Source organism: Miscanthus floridulus, chromosome 6 (assembly GCF_019320115.1).
Source record: "Miscanthus floridulus cultivar M001 chromosome 6, ASM1932011v1, whole genome shotgun sequence".
Taxonomy (NCBI): Eukaryota; Viridiplantae; Streptophyta; class Magnoliopsida; order Poales; family Poaceae; genus Miscanthus; species Miscanthus floridulus.
In genome coordinates, this window is record NC_089585.1 from 40682518 (window position 1) to 40690030 (window position 7513).

The 7513-nt window shown below is 44.3% G+C and overlaps 1 long non-coding RNA gene across 2 annotated transcripts; it reads right to left on the reverse strand.

Annotated features, from left to right (window-relative positions):
- Window positions 1-255: 255 nt before the first annotated feature.
- LOC136458127 (uncharacterized) lies at window positions 256-2960 on the reverse strand. Of its 2 annotated transcripts, none has more exons than XR_010759908.1 (5): window positions 2662-2960; window positions 2393-2523; window positions 2088-2249; window positions 1007-1108; window positions 256-720 (listed from the first exon to the last, which is right to left on the reverse strand). It is a non-coding gene; the product is annotated as an uncharacterized lncRNA (long non-coding RNA). The 2 variants fall into 2 exon arrangements; XR_010759907.1 differs by having other exon boundaries at window positions 2341-2523.
- Window positions 2961-7513: the final 4553 nt, after the last annotated feature.

Sequence of the window (7513 nt, forward strand, 5' to 3'; positions counted from 1 at the left end):
ATGCATTGACACGGTAACACACTACAAGAGATATCACCTTCTATGACGTTGCACTAATGTTGTAGAAACTAAAAATTTTGTCTACGACGCACGCGCGACGAAAATGAATTCGTCACCTATTCCCCGTAGCTGAAGGTGTTCTACGACAAAACTGATATTATCATCGTAATTTTTGCGACATTAATACTTGCGTCGTTGATTTACAACGCTCGATTATTGTTGTTATTAAGCAAAGAAAACGTCATGAACCATTGATCATGGATGTTTATGCAGGTGCCACATAGGATAATAAAATGTCATACAATATTATTCATATAATGTAGTAATTCAATATATTGTAACCATCTACATATATTGTAGCTAACATAACCAGTTTATTGAAAATGGTCACAGTCATTACACCACTTGGCAAATCAGATCCATTAATAGTTGCATGTCCAAATAATTCTCATGTCAAACTCAACCAAAAATACATGAACCTCACGTCCAAGTTATTACTAGGTCCAACAAGTAGCAAAATAATTGCCATGAAATTTATCTAAGTGCTGCACCAACTCGTGTACACGTGCTGCAGCAGTAGTGTTCTCTTGGAGGCCAGTGACTTGAGGCCAACATTTTGAAGAAATTTATTTGATGGCAAAACATGGGCAACGGCTTCTCTAAGAGTCTGTGGTTGTTCCCCATCTGGTCAAACTGAGCCATGATAGCTTTCATTTGAGCCTAACATGACAAAAAATAGTTTAGATTAGTAGCTAAAATGGGTTGCACAAGGGTAGCTAAGTAGTAGCACGGCTTAAGTTCGCATTATCATCATAAAAATTCAGTCTGCAATAATATTCAGATTCTTTTTTAACAAATAGCTAGCTGGAAGTGCCATTCATATTGCAACAATATTCAGAATCCAAAAAGCAGTAGTTCAATAGTGTCTATTAGACAAATTTTCCGAATATAAATGCACAAAACCAGGAATCCTAACAAAAATGTATACCATATCTATATTACTGACCGTTTTCTTTGACAAATTCCAACGGGCATTAGAGAATGATGCCTCATACTCGTAACCTTTGATCCTGGAGAAGAGTAACCATTGTGCCCACTTGCAATCACCCTAAAAATATCCGCAACATAACAACCAAATCAAACAAAACAACATATCTATAATGCCTATTGTAGTTCTGAAGTTCAACAAAAAAAAAATGGTTGTACTATGAGCAACTATATAGATTGCATTAATCAATTAGTACATTCCATTAACCAGATTCTAACATAAAAAATGCTTACAGATCCTTGCATCTTAGCCACGATGTGTCGTAACAAATCCATCGGATGTGTAGCAGCTATCCTAGCATCTCAACTACCGCTTTTGCAGACTCTCATGTAAGAAATGGGTCATACAGATCCATCGGATGTGTAACAGCTATCATTTAATTACAGGATCACAGCCAAGATGCTCAAAGTGGCAAGATTTCTCAATACAAAATTTTTCAAGTCTAAAAAATGCAATAGGATAGATCAAATGTAGCAAATAATAGCAGGCTGCTTAACATCTAGCTTCCCTATCTAACTGTCCACAGAAACCTCATGGTAAAATTTCACATTTGGCAGTATACAAAGTTGAATTGTAGAGACAGGGCACTGGAAACACAATACAAGGCTGAAGGTTACTGACAGTATATTTAGTTGGACTATGTGCTGCCATATTTGGAGTGGAACAGAAATCTCTAAAATCACTGGTATGGCAACAGGACTTCTGTATAACAATAAAGGTGGACTGGAAAGGAATAGGTGTAGCAATGAAATCATCTGCTAGTGAGAACTATCTTGGGAGGATGATCCAATAAGCTGATTTATGTGTCAATCGGCAATGCTAAAGTGTTAAAACTGGCTATGTAATTGTAATTTCCCATCCCCAAGTATCTGCAATCTGACTACTTTTGTCTTGAGTACCCCTCTTCCGTTGGTTCAGATTTTAAATCCAGTTCAGCTAATGAACACTGAATAACTGGACGCTATGTTTATGATCTATATGTGCACAAAGTAGAACATAAGCTAAATAGGTCAAACAAACATAAGGCATGGATGTTTACCATGTTTCAGTTGTACGATATAATGCTGCTGAGCTTACAAAGCATGTCAGTATACATGACACTAGGGCTAAGAGCAATGGCTGCCAATCCAGGAGGGAGCTGTTTCGCCAAGCAGTGTGTCAAGCCCTCAATTGCCTACTTCGAAGCACAATATGGAGCAACCTGAAATGGCAATATGCAATTTAGTATGTACTGTGGATTTTGATTCAACAGAAGAAACCACTATAATGCATTCGATGGCTTTTTATCCGACCTCTGCAGCAACAGATCTTTGCCAAGCAGAGAGAATAGATTGATTATAATACCATGTCTCTTCTCTATCATAAGTGGCACGAAATGGCGGAACACATTTGCTGTTCCCCTGATATTTGTATGGGCCACCGTATCAAAATCTTCCGTGTCTTGTTATTCTTGTTTATTGTACCCGCACAGTTTACTGCCAGAATACCTCAAGAGTAAGAACCCAGGAAATCTTCTTTTTGCATATATTCACTATATCAAACCAAAGCTTTACACCTACTAATTTCCACCGCTAGAAAACCAGATCCGAGACTGAGAGTGTGCACAGCAGTACCTCACGTCCACAGGTAGGGCTCCAACGGCATGCGGCCACGAAACCCAAGATGTGGCGGCGTGGAGACGGCCACCTGCATCGTGGATCCCAGCTTGCGATGTTGTGGGAGGCGGCGTGGACTCGCGGAGAGGCCGTCGCCGGCGTGGACGCCTGGGACGTAGCAGGCGGCGCGGATATGCGGGAGGCGGCCGCCGCTGCGGAAGCGAGGAAGAGGCCCGGCGGCGCGCATGGAGGCAGTGCTGTCCCCAGGATGCGTAGAGGTGGCTCGCGTGGATTTGGGATTGGGGAGGGGAAAAGTGAGCGGTTTAGGGTTTTATGCCCCGTGCCACGGCTGAATAGACCGTTGACTGATTTTATGTGAAAGAAAAATATTATTTATTGATTGAAAAAGTATGGTTTTTAAGTCAAAGGATCAGGGTACTAGTCTCTAGACAAGGTGATAAAGTAATTGTAACACCCTAAAAATAACATTCTTTTAAAATTAGTAAATATGATTTATTTATGCAAATATGTGTGCATTAAAATATAGGAAAATAATAAATTTTGTGGAATTAAAATTTAAAAATAAGGTTAGAAACTTTTTGATGCATACATGCTACTGCATATCTAATTTTGTGATGATTGATCTTGATTCAAATTTCAAATGAATTCAAAACTTATTTAAAAATGCTTTGGAAATTCATGTGGAAAAAAATGCAAAATTCATTTTTTTCTCCTCCCTTCTTCATTTCGGCCCGCAGGCCTAGTTCTTCCCCCAGCCCAGCTCGCCTCCCCCTTGCGCCTCGCTCGGCCCAGCGCCTGCCGCCAGCCCAGCCGCGCGCCTCGCTCGGCCCAGCGCCAGCCGCCAGCCGCGCGCCTCGCTCGGCCCAGCAAGCCGCGCCAGCCCAGCTTGACGCGTGCAACCGCCGCCGCGTCATCCTCGCACCGCAGCCACTGACCACCCGGCCCCACGTGTCAGCGCCATCCACTTCCTCCGCGCCGCTCGGCAACCGCACGCGCGAGCGCCCGAGCAACCGCCGCCCACACTCCTGGCGTCGTGGGAGCACCCCCCGCTCCTCGACCTCGATTTAAAGGAGCCGAGCCCCCCCCTGCCCCCCCCCCCCGCGCGCTCCCCTACTCTCCCAATCCATTTTCTCTCTCGCGCTCATGCCAAGGAGGCCACAACCACAGCACGGAAGAGCTCCGCCGGCCACCGTCCTCGCCGTCCGCGAAACGTCGTCCCCGAGTCGCGTTCAGTCCCCGTTTGAAGTCGCGATGAGCTTCGCCGTGCTCCCCTCCTTCCCCTGTGCTTTCAATTTGATATTTCGTGGCCGTTTGGGGCCCTATTCGCGAGCATCCGCTGAGCTTTGGCCGCCGGCCATGGCTGTCCGCCGCCTTGACTCACTCCTCCGGCCATCGTGATGGCCTGGGCGAGTTCCCCTTCTCCCCAGCTAACTCCCGATGCCTCCGGTTTTCCGAACCGTGGCCCATAGGCCGTGTTCCGTGCGCTCCGGTGACCTCCATGCCGCCGGCAATGGTGCTCTGCCGCCGGCGTCACTGTTCCGGCCGGTCAGTTTTCTTCTCTCTCCCCCGGATCCATTTCTGGCTGCCCATTTCTAATCCAACGGCCGAGAACGTCCGGTACCCCTTCGCGTGGCAGATTTGCAAAAGAGACCCTCGGTTTCAGATGATTAGAACCCGCAGCCCAAAGCGCATTTCCCTGGTTACGCATTCTCGTTTTGAAAGCGTAAAGATCACTGCTTAAGTCTAAAATACGTTTTCAGTATTTACATAAATGTCATTTGAACTGTTTTACGTATAAAATTATCGTTTTAGCTCCGAATTGATCCATTCAAATCGCGTTAGCTTCATAATTCCATAATCTACATGTTAGAACCACTGTTAGTCAAGTTTGGAACTTTTTAATTTCATGGTTAGATTTAATTAAATATATGGCTATAGGAAAACCTGTTTAAATCATAACTTTCGCATTTTAGCTCCGTTTTTCGTGAACTTCGCGTTGACGTGATCGTAGCGAGATGTAGGTTATTTTCACAAACATTTTACCTTGTTTTCTATACTGTTGGTGTACTGTTCTAATGATAGGAATGTTTGCTTTGCATGAATGCTTTTGGAATGTTGTATGTTGCCATGTTGGTCGCGTTCAGACGGTGAGGAGAACATTGGAGATCAAGAATTCTTCGACGACCAGTAGGACCAGCAAGAGTTTGTGAACCAAGGCAAGTATAGCATGGGCCTACCTTGATGTCCTATTTCACTTTAATCAATTACTCATTTGCATGTGTCTAAATTGATACCTGTAAGGACATCCTAGTGATTGTTTATCCTGTTCCTTGTCTCCTATGGGTCAATTGCATATGGGTAGATTGCTAGTGCTCTAACTGAACTTGATCTACATGATGATGAATGATTCTATGGAACTAAGAGTTTAACATGATTTATAACAACTGTTCCATAGGGCGAAGGTGCAAATGACCTTTGTTCATGTTGCTCCCAGCCCTCCATAAGGACTTATCTGTCGGCAAAAGCTGGGACTGACAGTGCAACCGGGAGAGTCATATGGCTCTGACTTTAGCTCAGTAATAGAATCTTTTCTAGCTAGTTAGAGGTTACCTTTTTGGCGCAAATGGGGCTTGCCACGTTGGGTATAGGGCTGCCTCTGTTCCTATGAGTATAGCCACGATGGATATGTGCCATAGGAAAGGAGGATTCCTACATCTGCCTGCCAAGGAAACCTAGCGGCCCTAACTTGTTAGAGAAACCTATGAAATGGCTTCATAGTGTACCCTGCCCGCTCACCTCGACAGTGACATGGGAGTAATTAACTCGGGCATATGGGAATCCACGACTCACGGTGAAAGTGCACCACCTCTGCAGAGGGTAACAAACTGTTATAACAGCCGTGCTCACGGTTACGAGCGACCTAGAAAACTCACAGAATAACTGGATACTTGTTGATGATTATTTAAGTTGTTCTATGATGTTATATGAGACACTTGACCTTGATACCTGTTCATATGGGGTTAAATGGGAGCTTAAGCATAATTTGATATTACCTGAGAATAAAAGTTTGACTTACTAAAAATGCTAACTGCAGTAAACCAGTGTCAACCTTTTGAGCTTCATAACCCCATGTTAGCTTGTTAAGTACGGGATGTACTTACACTTGTTTATTTTCTTTATTTGGATAAAAATCCCGAATGAGTAACAGATGACAACGGGTATGAAGATTTCCCTGAGGATTTTTAGGCTTATGGTCAACCAGTTGACCTTCCCTGTGATGGTGTTCCACGAGAGTGTTATCCTTTACTATTCTGCTATGTTGTGTAAGACTACTTAATGTTATTATTTATGATGTAAGAGACACTATGATGATACTTTAAATGATTTATCGACTTATGTGTGTGACTGATTCCTGGGCACACATGAGTATTGTGCATTCAATTTTATCCTTAAAATTGGGTGTGACAAATTGTTATCAGAGCCGTGTTGACTGTAGGACGCAAGCCTAGTTAGAAAACGGTCGTTTTAGCACCTTTGCTCCTCTGTTTTCTTGCTTACTGTCTTATTCTTGTTATTTTATTAAAACATTTGTGCTTTTCATACCTTAATCTATTATTTAAAATTATTAATTTTAATTCTATCTCACTTTAAATCTATAGATGTCTCATAACCCGAAGACTGCTCGCCTCAGCACCGCCGGCTATCGTGCCCTGTTCACCCCGCGTGCCCCATAGGCGGAGAGGGAGATTGTGATCATCTCCGATGACGAGGAGATGGCTACCCTGACGCCTGCACCTACTCCTACTCCAGTCGCCACGTTGGTCTATCCTATTGTAGCTACACCTGAGGAGTCGACGGCTACTTCCCCCCACACCTGCACCATCCCCAGCTGTTCTCGTGGTGGAGGAGGAGATTGGCTGGAAGTGCAAGTACTACTTCAAGGCCAGCCCCAGAGACAGCCTACTACCACACCCTCCTCACTCACGTGCTGGATGACTTCTACCTCGACTTGCACGCCTCCATCAGCTACCACTGCGCCGAGTACCAGCATCCATTGGAGGCTACCTTCTAGAAGGTAGAACTAGTGGTCACCGCCTGGAACGACATCAAGAATGGACATGAGGTGGAGACTGTCCACTGTGCCCCTGCCAGGAGAGCCCATGCCTTGGATGGTATGGAGGATGCAGCACAGAACGCCTACACCCACTACCATGGCCGTCGCTTTGAGGCCATGAGGGAGGATCGCTTCAGGTTCCTCCCTCGAAATGATCATGAGGGTGTTTGGCAGGTTTTAGGCTCCACCAGAGAGTGACCCAACTTTGGAAGCAATGGTGCAGCATATCCACGCTATGCAGAGGGTGGATGAGGAAATCAAAGGAGAACTGCGTGCATCTCAGAGGGCTCAGAGACGCCTCCAGAAGCAAGTGGATGAACTTCGAGCTCAACTTGGACAGCCATCCATCTACAAGAAGAAGCGTCGGTCCTTCACCATGATTGACTCGCTCCATAGGTGTTAGGTGCCTTCATCTAGATTACCACGTCGTTAGTTCGTGTTTCTTATTTAGTTTTGTTGGTCTTGTGAACTTGGATGATTAGATGTTTAATTTGTGAACTTGGTTGATTTGGTATTTGTTTGATTGCTGGAAGTTTGTGAGCATGTCCACAACTTCCTTAGATTGGAACTATAAGTTTAGAAAGAAATCTTAATGCTGATGTCTCGCTTTATCTAATCTCTGCTGTGCTGATTTCTGGAGCAGCTTGTGTTCTTTATCTGATATCTCGAAATCTGGTCTGTTAAAAATTCTGAAAATTTTGTGGAGATAACTAGACTTCTGTATCTTTCAAATGT